This window comes from Salvelinus alpinus, chromosome 4, assembly GCF_045679555.1.
Source record: "Salvelinus alpinus chromosome 4, SLU_Salpinus.1, whole genome shotgun sequence".
Lineage (NCBI taxonomy): Eukaryota > Metazoa > Chordata > Actinopteri > Salmoniformes > Salmonidae > Salvelinus > Salvelinus alpinus.
In genome coordinates, this window is record NC_092089.1 from 81,590,053 (window position 1) to 81,605,377 (window position 15,325).

Consider the following 15,325-nt stretch of genomic DNA (forward strand, 5'->3'; position numbering starts at 1 on the left):
GAACGCTAAGAAAAAACATTCTTCTGTGGGAATTTAAGTACTTCAGCATAACGTTTTCTGCAGGTTTCCTCATTTAATGTTTTCAGCATATTAAGAAAACTCTCCATAAAAAAACAAGAAAACATTAATAACGTTTAGAGAACGTTCTAAGAATGTTATTTAAAAGCATATACATTCTTCTTCTCAGTGTCAACAAAACTCTCTCTATCCTCTATCTTGTTAAGTGTGTTCAGGTGTGTTGGTCGCACCCACTAATTGATCTTATTGAGTGCTTGTTTCCTTTGAAATTGGGTCTTTTTGAATATACTAACATGAACAGCTTTGTATGAGTTATAAAATACATGACATACTATCTCCATCCTGGTGGTGCAGTGGACTAATTCCATGGATAGAGAGCAGAATATACTGTAGGTTTGAATCTCACTCACGCTGTGCCACAATAAAAAAAGAAATGTGTTTGCATTATTAATGCCTCAGCAAATTAATTTCCATGTGTCCTATCTGTGCTTTGACTTCAAAAACATTAACCCAAACTAGAGTGTTATTGAAACATTTATTGAAAGTTTTCAGGAAGTTATTAAAAAACATCCAAATAACCATCACATTTCGTTCAAAACATTCACAACATTTAGAGAATGTTCTCAAAACGTTATTTAATTACATTCAAATAACATATATTTTCTGTTCTCAGAATGTTAATAAAACCTCCAGGAAATGTTCACTTCTGTTCTCAGAACGTTTAAAAAACATTCCGTTTTACCGGTCACCAAACTTATGGCTTTGTTACCAGATACAATGGGATACCAAAAACGTAAATTTTTGGTATCCCAAAATGGGATACCAAAACATACCAACAACGTGCAGGGAACTAAATGTGCTAGCTGGGTAGGTATCTAAATATAAGTGTGTCTAACAACATGGCCCTTTTCAAGCATTGTTTTTGATTGAAAGGGGAAACAGCATGTGTAGGTATCATCAGTTGGATACAGTCTATTAGGCTAGCTAGCTAACCGGCCATAGACTAATTAGCTAATGACAGCTTCATAGCTGTTATCAAACAAACCTCAATAAACTGTTTGAGCTAGCTAGAGCAGAGTATTAATAGTGTATTGCGGGTTCTATGTATTTACCTCTCTCCTTTCCTTGTACAGACCTGAATGTGTTCATACATCCAATTAAATAAATCTCCTTCTTTTCTCTCTTCATGTTGCTTAGACCTTCCCTTTCCGGCCATCAGGGATCGCCCTCCCGGCTGTAAGACTGTGTTTGTGGGTGGTCTGCCAGAGAACGCCACTGAGGCACTCATCGTGGAGGTGTTCGGCCAGTTGGGTGAGATCATCGCCATCCGCAAGAGCAAGAAGAACTTCTGCCATATCCGATTTGCCGAAGAGTTCACTGTGGACAGAGCCCTCTTCCTGTCTGGTATATTGCCTACGTTTTCTATTAAACTTCAAGCTGTATTGTGGAATAAATGTCTTCCCTCTTCAGTCAGAGACCTTAACTATGTTGGTCAATGAGGAGACAGCAAGAGGTGTTGTGTAATAAATATCCTCCCTCTTCATTCAGAGACCTTAACTATGTTGGTCAATGAGGAGACAACAAGAGGTGTTGTGTAATAAATATCCTACCTCTTCATTCAGAGACCTTAACTATGTTGGTCAATGAGGAGACAACAAGAGGTGTTGTGTGATAAATATCCTACCTCTTCATTCAGAGACCTTAACTATGTTGGTCAATGAGGAGACAACAAGAGGTGTTGGAATACATGTCCCAGATCCCCTTACCAGTATGTAACTCCATCTAATTAGACTTCAGCTATTAGACTCCAGCTATTAGACTCCAGCTATTAGACTCCATCTATTAGACTCCAGCTATTAGACTCCAGCTATTAGACTCCATCTATTAGACCCCCTCTATTAGACCATCTATTAGACCATCTATTAGACTCCATCTCTTACTCCCTCTATTAGACTCCATCTATTAGACTTCAGCTATTAGACTCCAGCTATTAGACTTCATCTATTAGACTCCATCTATTAGACTCCAGCTATTAGACTCCAGCTATTAGACTTCAGCTATTAGACTCCATCTATTAGACTCCATCTATTAGACTCCATCTATTAGACTTCATCTATTAGACTCCATCTATTAGACTTCATCTATTAGACTCCAGCTATTAGACTCCAGCTATTAGACTTCAGCTATTAGACTCCAGCTATTAGACTTCAGCTATTAGACTCCATCTATTAGACTCCATCTATTAGACTCCATCTATTAGACTCCATCTATTAGACTCCAGCTATTAGACTCCAGCTATTAGACTCCAGCTATTAGACTCCATCTATTAGACTCCATCTATTAGACTCCAGCTATTAGACTCCATCTATTAGACTCCAGCTATTAGACTCCAGCTATTAGACTCCAGCTATTAGACTCCATCTATTAGACTCCAGCTATTAGACTCCAGCTATTAGACTCCATCTATTAGACTCCAGCTATTAGACTCCATCTATTAGACTCCAGCTATTAGACTCCATCTATTAGACTCCATCTATTAGACTCCAGCTATTAGACTGCCTCTATTAGACTCCAGCTATTAGACTCCAGCTATTAGACTCCATCTATTAGACCCCCTCTATTAGACCATCTATTAGACCATCTATTAGACTCCATCTCTTACTCCCTCTATTAGACTCTGTCTATTAGACTCCCTCTATTAGACCATCTATTAGACAATCTATTAGACCATCTATTAGACCATCTATTAGACCATCTCTTACTCCCTCTATTAGACTCTGTCTATTAGACCCCCTCTATTAGACCATCTATTAGACCATCTCTTACTCCCTCTATTAGACTCTGTCTATTAGACCATCTATTAGACCATCTCTTACTCCCTCTATTAGACTCTGTCTATTAGACCATCTATTAGACCATCTCTTACTCCCTCTATTAGACCATCTATTAGAACATCTCTTACTCCCTCTATTAGACTCTGTCTATTAGACTCCCTCTATTAGACCATCTCTTACTCCCTCTATTAGACTCTGTCTATTAGACCATCTATTAGACCATCTCTTACTCCCTCTATTAGACTCTGTCTATTAGACCATCTATTAGACCATCTCTTACTCCCTCTATTAGACTCTGTCTATTAGACCATCTATTAGAACATCTCTTACTCCCTCTATTAGACCATCTCTTACTCCCTCTATTAGACTCTGTCTATTAGACTCCCTCTATTCTACCATCTATTAGACTCCAGCTATTAGACTCCAGCTATTAGACCCCCTCTATTAGACCATCTATTAGACCATCTCTTACCCCCTCTATTAGACTCCCTCTATTCTACCATCTATTAGACTCCAGCTATTCGACTCCAGCTATTAGACTCCCTCTATTAGACTATATCTAAGAGAGATGACAGAAAGAGAGATAGAGAGAGAGAGGGAAGCAGAGAGAGAGAGAGAGAGAGAGAGAGAGAGAGAGAGAGAGAGAGAGAGAGAGAGAGAGAGAGAGAGAGAGAGAGAGAGAGAGAGAGAGAGAGAGAGAGAGAGAGAGAGAGAGAGAGAGAGAGAGAGAGAGAGAGAGAGAGAGAGAGAGAGAGAGATGGGTTTGCTAGGGTGTCACTAGAGGACCAATTAGTCTCTAAGTCTTTTCTATGAATTAGTTTAGAGAACAGAAAGATGTTTACTCCAACCCAACAAAGCTACTTTAGCTGGGATGCAGCTGTGACAGAGGAACCAACAGATTTAAAAGAGGAGAGCCTCAGAGGGATGGGGAGCGATGGATGGATAGATCGTTTCAACCCAAATGGAGGATGCCAGGAATCAGGAGAGAGATGCAGGTGTCTGATAGAAAGCGGTTTGTGGGTATTTACGGCGCTTTATCGCCCTGCACCTGCACGTTTAGCAGAGTGAAATGTCACTCGTGATGTTACCAATTGGTTCTAACGCTCTCTCTCTCCTCAACCCCCTCTCTCTCTCCCTCCTCTCTCTCTCTCTCCCCTCCCTCTCTCTCTCTCCCCCCCCCTCTCTCTCTCTCCCCTCAACCCCCTGTACTCTCCCTCCAGGCTACCGTATGCGTCTGGGCTCCAGTACAGACAAGAAGGACACAGGGCGGCTCCATGTGGACTTTGCCCAGGCCAGAGACGACTTGTATGAGTGGGAGTGTCGTCAGCGCCTGTATGCCAGAGAGGAGAGACACCGCAGGAGGATGGAGGAGGACCGTTTCAGACCCCCCTCCCCTCCACCCATCGTCCATTACTCAGACCACGAGTGTAGCCAGCTGGGCGACAAGATCAAAGGTGGGGCTCAATTTCCCAGGGAATACACACATTCAGTACACACAGATTCCCGCAGTACACACAGATTCCCGCAGTACTCACAGATTCACGCAGTACTCACAGATTCACGCAGTACTCGCAGATTCACACAGTACAGACAGAAACAATACAGAGACAGACTCTCAAACAAAGAAACACAATACCCAAACACTAACTAACCCTACTCCTTGGTCTATCACAGTGGTCCTCTTCTGGGTTTAGTTTGGTTGACAAATCTCCCTAATACACTGCAGAGCTTGATGTTGTCTATCCGTCTGAGTATGAATCTGTCTCTGGGTTTAAAGAAGCTGTAGACTCAAAAGCCCCATCTTCTCTGAGTGTTTGACTGATGGTTTTGTGCGTGTGTGTGTGTGTGTGTGTGTGTATGTGTGTGTGTGTGTGTGTGTGTGTGTGTGTGTGTGTGTGTTTGTGTGTGTGTGTGTGCATGCGCGTGCGCGTGCACATGCACATGCATTTGTGTTTAAACACAGGCTTGACTACTATAATCTGCTGAAGTACATAAATATCCACTCCCACAACTTGTACTTAAATATTTGTGAATGTGAGGATTCCAGTAGAAAAGTGAGGCAAAAAGAGGTAATCTTGCTGCTATCTTAGCCCTAACACCTTGACAATTTCTCTATTAACTATTACGAAGAGCAGTGACCTTTAACTGGCTTAGTAATGAATGTGGCTGCTCCACATTCAGTTTATCTGAGAAGCTGATATATGTGTCACGCCTGCTCCCACTCCCCCTCTCTGGCGCTCGAGGGTGCCAGGTGGCCCATCATTACACACAACTGTCACCATCATAACACACATCTGCGTAATATTGGACTCACCTGGACTCTTTGTTGATTGCCCCTCTATATCTGTCTGTTCCTCAGTTTGTTCCCTGTGTCAGCATTATTGTGGTTATGTTTCCCCTGTCCAGACGCTGTCCTTGTTTGTTTTATGTTATTTATTAAATGTTCACTCCCTGTACTTGCTTCTCGTCTCCCAGCATCTGTCCTTACAGAATGCTGACACCACAATGTGAGGCATCAGGAAAAACATTTTTGTTTTTGTTTTTGTTGCTGGCATCGGGTCCGGGTGCCGCTGTCGGAGGAACCGGCAGTGCCTCAGCTGGCTCGTTGGGCTCCCACGCCTTAGCTGGCTCATCAGGCTCCCATCCCACGTCATGCCTCAGCCGGCTCATCAAGCTCCCACGCCTCAGCTAGCTCGTCAGGCTTCCACGCTTCAGCCGGCTCATCGGGCTTCCACGCCTCTACCTGCGCGCCAGGCTCGCCCAGGTGGGACGCCAGGTGGCGCCCCTAGAGAGGGGGGGGGGGGGTACTGTCACGCCTGCTCCCACTCCCCCTCTGTGGCGCTCGAGGGCTCCAGGCGGCCCATCATTACGCACACCTGTCACCATCATTAAGCGCATCTGCGCAATATTGGACTCACCTGCCATTACCTTTTTGATTGCCCCTCTGCTCCTCAGTTTGTTCCCGGTGTCAGCGTTATTGTCGTTATGTTTCCACTGTCCAGACGCTGTCCTTGTTTGTTTCATGTCGGTTATTTGTTAAATGTTCACTCCCTTTACTTGCTTCTCGTCTTCCAGCGTCTGTCCTTACAATATGAGTTGCCAGCCAGGCAGCAGCCTGGTATTTTAGTATGCACACATATCCTCAACACATTCATAGGTTGCACGTTTCATCACAATATTGTTTGGGATGTTCATTTTAGGACTGATGCCAAGCTGAGCATTCTACATTCTACTAATGCAGTCTTAATAGGTGTTGATTAAGATTTTGTCTAAAGTGCATTACATACTGTTGCTTGGAAACAATGACATTTCAAAACGAGGCAAATATTTATGTCGCCAGATTGACTTTAAATTCAGTATAATGTTAGCTAGCTAACTAAGATTGTGGGGACAGCACCAAAAATGTTGCTAGCTAATGTTAGCATTTCTAGCTATTTCTGACTAACTTTGCTAGCTCATGGCAACATTGGCATCTCTCTCAAGTAAAATTGATGACATCATAATGATGGCAAAGTTGTATTTCCTGGACACTAAAGTGTAATTTTAACTAAACAGTCATTATCCCCCAATCAGCATTGACTTCTTATGGCTGAAGTCCCGGTAACGGGACCGATATGACAACAGCCAGTCGAAGTGCAGAGCGCCAAATTCAAAAAACAGAAATCTCATAATTAAAATTCCTCAGACATTCATGTGTCTTACATCATTTTAAAGGTAATCTTGTTGTTAATCCCACCAAAGTGTCCGATTTCAAATAGGCTTTTCAGCGAAAGCACTACAAACGATTATGTTAGGTCACCACAAAACCACAATAAGCATAGCCATTTTTCCCAGCTAAATATAGCTTCACAAAAACCAGAATAGAGATCAAATTAATCACTAACCTTCGATTATTTTCATCAGATGACACTCATAGGACTTCATGTTACACAATACATGCATGTTTTGTTTGATTAAATTCATATTTATATCAAAAAATCTGAGTTTACATTGGGGCGACTAGATTCACTAGTTGCAAAAACATCAAGTGACTTTGCATAGCCACATCGTTTCAACAGAAATACTCATCATAAATATAGATGATAATACATATATACACATGGAATTATAGATATACCTCTCCTTAATGCAACCGCTGTGTCAGATTTCAAAAAAACTTTACGGAAATATAAACCATGCAATAATCTGAGACGGAGCTCAGGTGATTAGCCAAATTAGCCACCATGTTGGACTCAACAGAAACCAGAAAATACATGATAAATGTTTCCTTACCTTTGAGGAATTCATCAGAATGTAGTCCTATGAATCCCAGGTCCACAATAAATGCTTGATTTGTTCGTTCATGTCCGTTATTTCTGTCAAATTAGCTACTTTCGAATTGTTTACCAAAACCCTAACCAAAGTCTCAAAGCGCGACCACTATAACGTGACGAAATGTCCAAACGTTCCGTTACAGTCAGTAGAAACATGGCAAACGATGTACTGAATCAATCTTTAGAATGTAGTTAACATACATCTTGAATAACGTTCCAACCGGAGAACTATAACGACTTCAATTGAGAGATGGAACACAACTGCCTCTCACGTGAACGCACGTGTTGAATGCATGGTCACCTCATGGGACCTCATACTAAATTCTGTCTCATTCGACCCCCCTTCACATTAGAGTCATCAGACTTAGTTCTGTTGATTGCTGACATCTAGTGGAAGCCGTAGGAAGTTAAAACCTATCCACAAGTCTCTGTATTTTGAATAAGCCCTTTTGAATAAGCAAGGGCATTGAAGATGAAACGTGGCTGGGTCTTTCAGCATGACAATGATCCCAAACAAGGTCCTGGAGTGGCCTACCCAGTCTCCAGATCTCAACCCCATAGAAAATCTTTGGAGGGAGTTGAAAGTCCGTGTTGCCCAGCAACTGCCCCAAAACATCACTGCTCTAGAGGAGATCTGCATGGAGGAATGGGCCAAAATACCAGCAACAGTGTGTGAAAACCTTGTGAAGACTTACAGAAAACGTTTGACCTCTGTCATTGCCCACAAAGGGTACAAAGTATTGAGATAAACTTTTGTTATTGACCAAATACTTATTTTCCACCATAATTTGCAAATAAATTCATAAAAAATCCTACAATGTGATTTTCTGGGTTTCTTTTCTTCATTTTGTCTGTCATAGTTGAAGTGTACCTATGATGAAAATTACAGGCCTCTCTCATCTTTTTAAGTGGGAGAACTTGCACAATTGGTGGCTGACTAAATACTTTTTTGCCCCACTGTACCTCCCTAGCTGTATAGATGCATTATACATTTTGATAAGACACTTAGCTCCCTAGCTGTATAGATGCATTATACATTTTGATAAGACACTTAGCTCCCTAGCTGTATAGATGCATTATATATTTTGATAAGACACTTAGCTCCCTAGCTGTATAGATGCATTATATATTTTGATAAGACACTTAGCTCCCTAGCTGTATAGATGCATTATATATTTTGATACGACACTTAGCTCCCTAGCTGTAAAGATGCATTATATATTTTGATAAGACACTTAGCTTCCTAGCTGTATAGATGCATTATATATTTTGATAAGACACTTAGCTCCCTAGCTGTATAGATGCATTATATATTTTGATAAGACACTTAGCTTCCTAGCTGTATAGATGCATTATATATTTTGATAAGACACTTACCTCCCTAGCTGTATAGATGCATTATATATTTTGATAAGACACTTAGCTCCTTAGCTGTATAGATGGATTATAGGACATTGTAAGTGATAATGTATATCAGATGCCACAGCCTCACAGCTTAACGCTAATTTTGTCCAAATATGATATTCTATTGGGCCCTGGTCATTGTCAGTGATTGACAAGTGTAGATATTGTATGTGTATTGATAATGGACCTGTAGTTGGTAGGGAGGACTAGTGACTGTGGAGAGCCTGGAAACCTACATCATTCTATAGATACAGACGAACACCTCAGGGACCTCTGGTTATGACACGTTATGACAGCTTGGTTTAATATTGAAAGCAGTGATGGATTATTCATGCAAATCATCTGACAGACCTGTCTGTGTGTGTTTGTCTGTGTATGTGTGGGGGGGGGGGGAATCAGAAACACCTCAACTCTTTCTCCATTTGTTGTCGTTATCTTCCATTCTGTCTTCTTTTCAGTCTCTCACACATTCCCTACCCCTCCCTTCCTCCCTTCCCCTCCTCTCCTTTACCCTTCCTTCCCCTCCCTCCCTTCCTTCTTTCCCCTCCCTTCCTACCGCTCCCTCCCTCCCTGAAACATGATCGTCACATTGCTTCCATTCGTTCACTGGTCTCTAGTTAATGGAACCTTCATAAAAGAAGTCTCCTTCCATTGTAAATGTATTTTCTCCAGTGCTGCTCTGAATGTTAAAGTGACACACCTTTGATCATTCATAACGTGTCCATGAACGTATGGCATTGGGTGTAACAGGCTTCGGACATGAGGTCCATACAGCTAGCTAAGTTAATAATAGCTAGCCTAGTTCTGTTAGATAATAAAAGACACAGCTGAAAAGGTGTCACGTTCATCGTAATGTGGAAGAGAGGAGGACCAAGGCGCAGCGTAAAGTGAATACATTCTTCTATTTATTTAAGAAGAAACACTAACCAAACTAATACAAAACAACAAAATGAACGTGACGCTATATATAACAGTGCAGACACAGGCAACTAACACATAGACAATCACCCACACCCCACAATGACAAAACAGGCTACCTAAATATGGTTCCCAATCAGAGACAACGACTAACACCTGCCTCTGATTGAGAACCATATCAGGCCAAACACAGAAACAGACAAACTAGACATACAACATAGAATGCCCACTCAGATCACACCCTGACCAAACAAAACATATAAACATACAAAGCAAACTATGGTCAGGGCGTGACAAAAGGTTTTGGAGACGCAGGTCATCTGTTTTACAAAATTAATAAGTAAGCCTGTTACCCTTGAAATATGCAAGGCTATCCGGCATAAAAAATACATTGATAGCAAGCCAGCTAGATTAGCTAGCTAGCTAATATTGAACAATATTTTAGCCGGTAAGCCAAAAAGCAATTCCCATATGTGTCACGTGTGCTCCCTCTCCGGCCTCGAGGTCACCAGGCTGCTCGTAATGGCGCACACCTGTCACCAGCCTTACGCACATAATGACACTCACCTGGACTCCATCACCTCCTTGATTACCTGCCCTTTATATGTCACTCCCTTTGGTTTCTTGCCCAGTCGTCATTATTCCTGTTTCATGTCGGTGCGCTGTTGGTGTTTCTTGTTTTGTTCATTTATTTATTAAATGTATTTACTCCCTGAACTTGCTTCCGCACATTGTTACAATATGTTTTCTTCTTCTCAAACATGGTGTATTTGTCCTAAACTCCAGATCAGGGTTCCCCATTGTGGATTTATCCCTCTCCCCCAGGTTTTCTGAGCAAAATAATAATAATTTTTGGACATAAAATACTTTTAAAACACCAGGAAATCAGCTCCAAGTGATTTTAATTTAAGAAATCTGTTCCGAAGTATTCCCACGCATAATAGAGAGACACGTGATCGTATTCAAGGTTAGAAATTATGATGTTTTAGTCAAACATTATATCTGTTTGGGCATTTTGCGGTCAATTTGCAGTCTACAAATTATTTCTAATTATGTTCCGGCCCCCTAACCATCCGCTCATGAAAAAATCGGACCATGGCTGAATCTAGTTGCTGATCCCTGCTCTAGAAAGTCACAAATTGAGTAAAATATTATGTCACAGAAGCGCTATTTTAATTTTTTTTAAGGAAACAACATCTCTGGCTGTTCTCTTGTGCTCATACTATCTTAAATTAGACTACTGTTTAATCCTGTTTAATCCTGTTACAGAAACCTTAGCTGGTCAAATCTGAAGAGTGGGGCTTTCCCCCATATAGAAGTAAGGAAACATCCTTTCAGTAAATCTGTGTTGATAATTGTGGATGTGTTTGTTTCTCACAGTATCAGTAAAGGATACTTGTCCTTCCCCGCCGATCCTCTGGATCTTTAAATAATGTTGCGAAGGTATGTATTTACCATCACGTAAGATTACACACCAGAATCCATCTATTGTGGATGCTCTGACTACTTCCTTTCTTAGGACAGACTCTCTGGCCACTCCAATCATCCAGTTGTCATTGTCTCCAACATCCACCTCCCAGCAGTGACGTACTGACCCTCAGAGCCCAGGATGATAAAGTATTTTTGAAACCTTTCTGGGTTGTTGCGAAGCTCCTGCCTCCCTCCATCCATTTTTAGACTGGTCAGATCCTCAGACAGGATCGAGAGTGGGGTGTGCAGTGTTTGGGTCCACAACCACCGGAGTGTATCGTATAATCCCCTGCATTTTCTCCCAGACTCTGAATTTTAGGTTGCCTAGGTGTTTGACCAGTCTATCAGCACTCCTGACACCTCTGGATCTTTAGGTGTGTTCAGTGCTCTTTCACATATTGTCTTAAAGCTCTGCAGGCATTTCAGGTCATTACAATAGAGGAGAAGTTGGAAGCTATGTACTTGATGGTGTCTGACAGAGATGACATCACTTTACTCATTCCTTCAATCCTCTCCTCCATTCCTCTATTCTTCTCCTCTTCCTCCCTCAGCCTGGCTAGCCTGGCCTCCTCCTCCTCTCTAAGGAACTGGTGCAGCTTCTCAAACTCCTCCTTTATCATCCTCTCTGTCTGTTGAGCCTGGGTCTTGATGTGATCAACCATCTTTTCACTTGTATATTTGTATTCAGTGTAAGAGTCCAATTTCTCATGCAACACCTTCAGTGGGGTATTTATCTCCTCCTGTTGGAGACACAACCAAAGACGAATCAGGGTCATGATACAATGTTGTTGTTTTTTACTATGGGGCATATCTTATTAAGACTGGATTAGGTTGGCAAGGATGGTCTCTAGAGGACCTCCGTCTGCAGACAGGACAGTTCTGGGACCCTCCTGACCTCCAGGCCTCCTCCAGGCAGGCCTTACAGAAGCTGTGGCCACAGGCAAGAATGACAGGTTCCTTGGAGATGTCACAGCACACAGGACACGACAAGACCTCTTCTAGGGGAGAGAGATTGCTGGTCGCCATCGCTGTTTCAAAGCTGTGTGCCGTGGTGTGAGCGTATGTGTGCGTATCAAAGGCTGTGTCAGGGCAACTCCATCGAACAATATACTATAACTCTCACTTTCACAAAAATGAAACAAATTTGACTTTATAAATGAAAAAATTAAAGTAAAACAAAAGCAACATAAATCTACACTTAGATTCCTTTCAGCAGCTTTACCTAATGCAGGTATTAGAGACGATACGTAATCTTTCAGGGAGGATTGGAATGGTATTTCCTCATTGCTGTCGTGTGTGTATGAGTGTGTATGCGGGTGGTTGGGGGTTTTCATAAGAGGGTGTGGCGAGGCAGACAGGCCGACAATCAGGTTAAACAGGGTCAAAGGTACGAGGGGGTGGAGACTGTTTGATATGGGGAAAACAAAGTGTGTGTGTGTCAATGAAGAGGCTTTGTGGACCTCATGTATACAAGGGACAACAATGCATTTCAGGCTAAAGAAAGCCCCATTAACTGACTAAGATGGCACTCAAGCAGGTTCCATTTTATTTTGTTAAGATAACACTACTGTAACAAAATATTGTGTTCATAGAAAGTAGAGCTTATTGAGTTTAGGACAGATACATCATTCATTGTTTTATGATCAAGAAGTAGAAAACGGGCCTATGGGAATTGGTTTTGACTAGTTAGCGGCTAGGGTATTTGTAAATATACTGTAGCTAGCTAAGCTAGCTGGCTTGCTAACAATGTACTGTTTATGCAGAATCACCTTGCCTATTTCAAGGCTAACAGGCTTTTTTATTAATTCTTATAATCTTATAAATCTTTCCTTATCTAACAGAACCAGGCTAGCTTTTAATAACTTAGCTACAGTGGGCTCCAAAATTACTGGCACCCCTGACTGGCAATGCACAAACAATACTTAAAAAAATATAAACAATATAATTATAGAGATAAACTAAAAATACCAACATGAGAGAAATACTGTACTTTATTAACATTTCAATGGAACCCACCAAAATCATGTATTGATTTAATTATAAATCAATGTCCTCCAAATCAAGGTTTCACAATTTTATTTTACTAGGCAAGTCAGTTAAGAACAAATTCTTATTTTCAATGACGACCTAGGAACAGTGGGTTAACTGCCCTGTTCAGTGGCAGAACGACAGATTTTTACCTTGTCAGCTCGGGATTTGATCTTGCAACAAATGCATTTTTCCCCCAGGATAGGGAGGAGGATAGTGAGAGAACCAACAAAATCCCCAAGAATCACTGTGAAAGAATTGCAGGCATTGGAGACATCTTGGGGTCACCAGGTTTCAAAAAGTACCATCAGACGCCACCTCTACAACCACAGGCTCTTTGGAAGGGTTGCCAGAATAAATCCATTTCTGACTCCAAGACACAGACGCAAGCGTTTGGAGTTTGACAAACGTCATTGAAATTATGACTTGGAACAAGGTGCTCTGGTCAGATGAGACCAAAATTGAACATTTTGGTCAGATACAGCATGGGCATGTTTGGTGTCGAAACAGAGATGCATACAAGGAGAGGCACCTCATACCCACAGTGAAATATGATGGTGGGTCAGTGATGTTTTGGGGTTATTTTAATTCCGGAGGTCCAGGGGCACTGGTTAAATATCAGGCAATTTTGGCTGACAATCTGGTTGCCTTTGCCAGAAGGCTGGGACTTGGCCATAGGTGGACTTTCCAACAAGACAATGGCCCAAAACATACCTCAAGATCCACACAGAAATGGTTCTGTGACAACAAAATCAATGTTCTGCCATGGCCATCTCAGTCACTGGGCCTCAATCCAATTGAAAACCTGTGGGATAAGTTGAAGAGGGCAGTTGATAAGCGGAAACCCAAGAATGTGAAGGATCTTGAAAGGATCTGCATAGGCTAATGATCCAAAATCCCTCCAAATGTGTTCCTTAACCTTGTCAAACATTACAGGAAAAGACTCCATGATGTTATCCTTGCCAGAGGTGGTTGCACTAAGTACTAAATGAGGAGTGCCAATAATTATGAAACCTTGATTTTGGTGAAATGTGTTTAGTATTAAATAATTGTATGATTTTGGTTGGTTCCATTGAAACATTAATAAAGTACAGTATTTCTCACATGTTGGTATTTTGAGTTTCTCTCTATAATTATATTGTTTATATTTTTTAAGTATTGTTTGTGCATTGCCAGTCAGGGTGCCAGTAATTTTGGAGCCCACTGTATATGTATGGTATTGTATCGTATCGTTTTATGGGCTCTTAACCAACCGTGCTATTCTGTTTTTTAACATTGTTTGTAACAATTTCTACTGCTTGAGTGGCAGCAACTGTTCCAAGAAGAGGTAACTTGATGTTTCATGATCCTGTTGTCCACTCTCCATCCTTGCTAGTCACTCTTCAAGTGATTCCATGCGTAACATGACCATCAGTGTTATGTCATCCTTTTAAAAAGCTTTGGTGAAATGTATGCATTGTGATGTGATTATAATCAAAGCAGTAATTATATACATTTGTTACATTCAGTGAAGTTGACTCCTTATGGGTAGTTAAACCAAACAGATCCCAAGCTAAGCAACACTACTGCAAATCGGACTCCGGTAACTATCTAGCTAGCTACCCCTCAACAAATACCAGCATGATGTTTTTCCTCTAAAGTTTTCCCCAAAGTTAGAAAGAGCTTTAAAGTTCTGCCTGTGAGTATAAAGTTTGAACTAGTTTCAACTATACAAAACAAAAATATAAACGCAACATGTAAAGTGTTGGTCCTATGTTTCATGAGCTGAAATAAAAGATCCCAGAAATGTTCCATACGCAAAAGAAAAGCTTATTTCTCTACAATTTCGTGCACAAATTTGTTTACATCCCTGTTAGTGAGCATTTCTCCTTTGCCAAGATAATCCATCCACCTGACAGGTATGGTATATCAAGAAGCTGTTTAAACCTTGTACTGGAGACAATAAAAGGCCACTCGAAAATGAGTAGTTTTGTCACACAACACAATGCCACAGATGTCTCAAGTTTTGAGGGAGAGTGCAATTGGCATGCTGACTGCAGGAATGTCCACCAGAGCTGTTGCCATAAGCCGCCTCCAACGTCGTTTAAGAGAATTTGGCAGTACATCCAACCGGCCTCACAACTACAGGCCACGTGCGGTGAAGAATATTTTTGTCTGTAATAAAGAACTCATTCTGATTGGCTGGACCTGGCTCCCCAGTGGATGGGCCTATGCCCTCCCAGGCCCATCCATGGCTGTGCCCCTGCCCAGTCATGTGAAATCCATAGATTAGGGCCTAATGTATTTATTTAAATTGACTGATTTCCTTCTATAAACTGTAATTCAGTAAAATATTTGAAA

General features: G+C 41.4%; 1 pseudogene; it reads left to right on the forward strand.

The window, feature by feature from the left end:
* Positions 1 to 15,325, forward strand: part of LOC139574526 (ecto-NOX disulfide-thiol exchanger 2-like) — a 395,743-nt pseudogene that overhangs the window by 243,671 nt on the left and 136,747 nt on the right.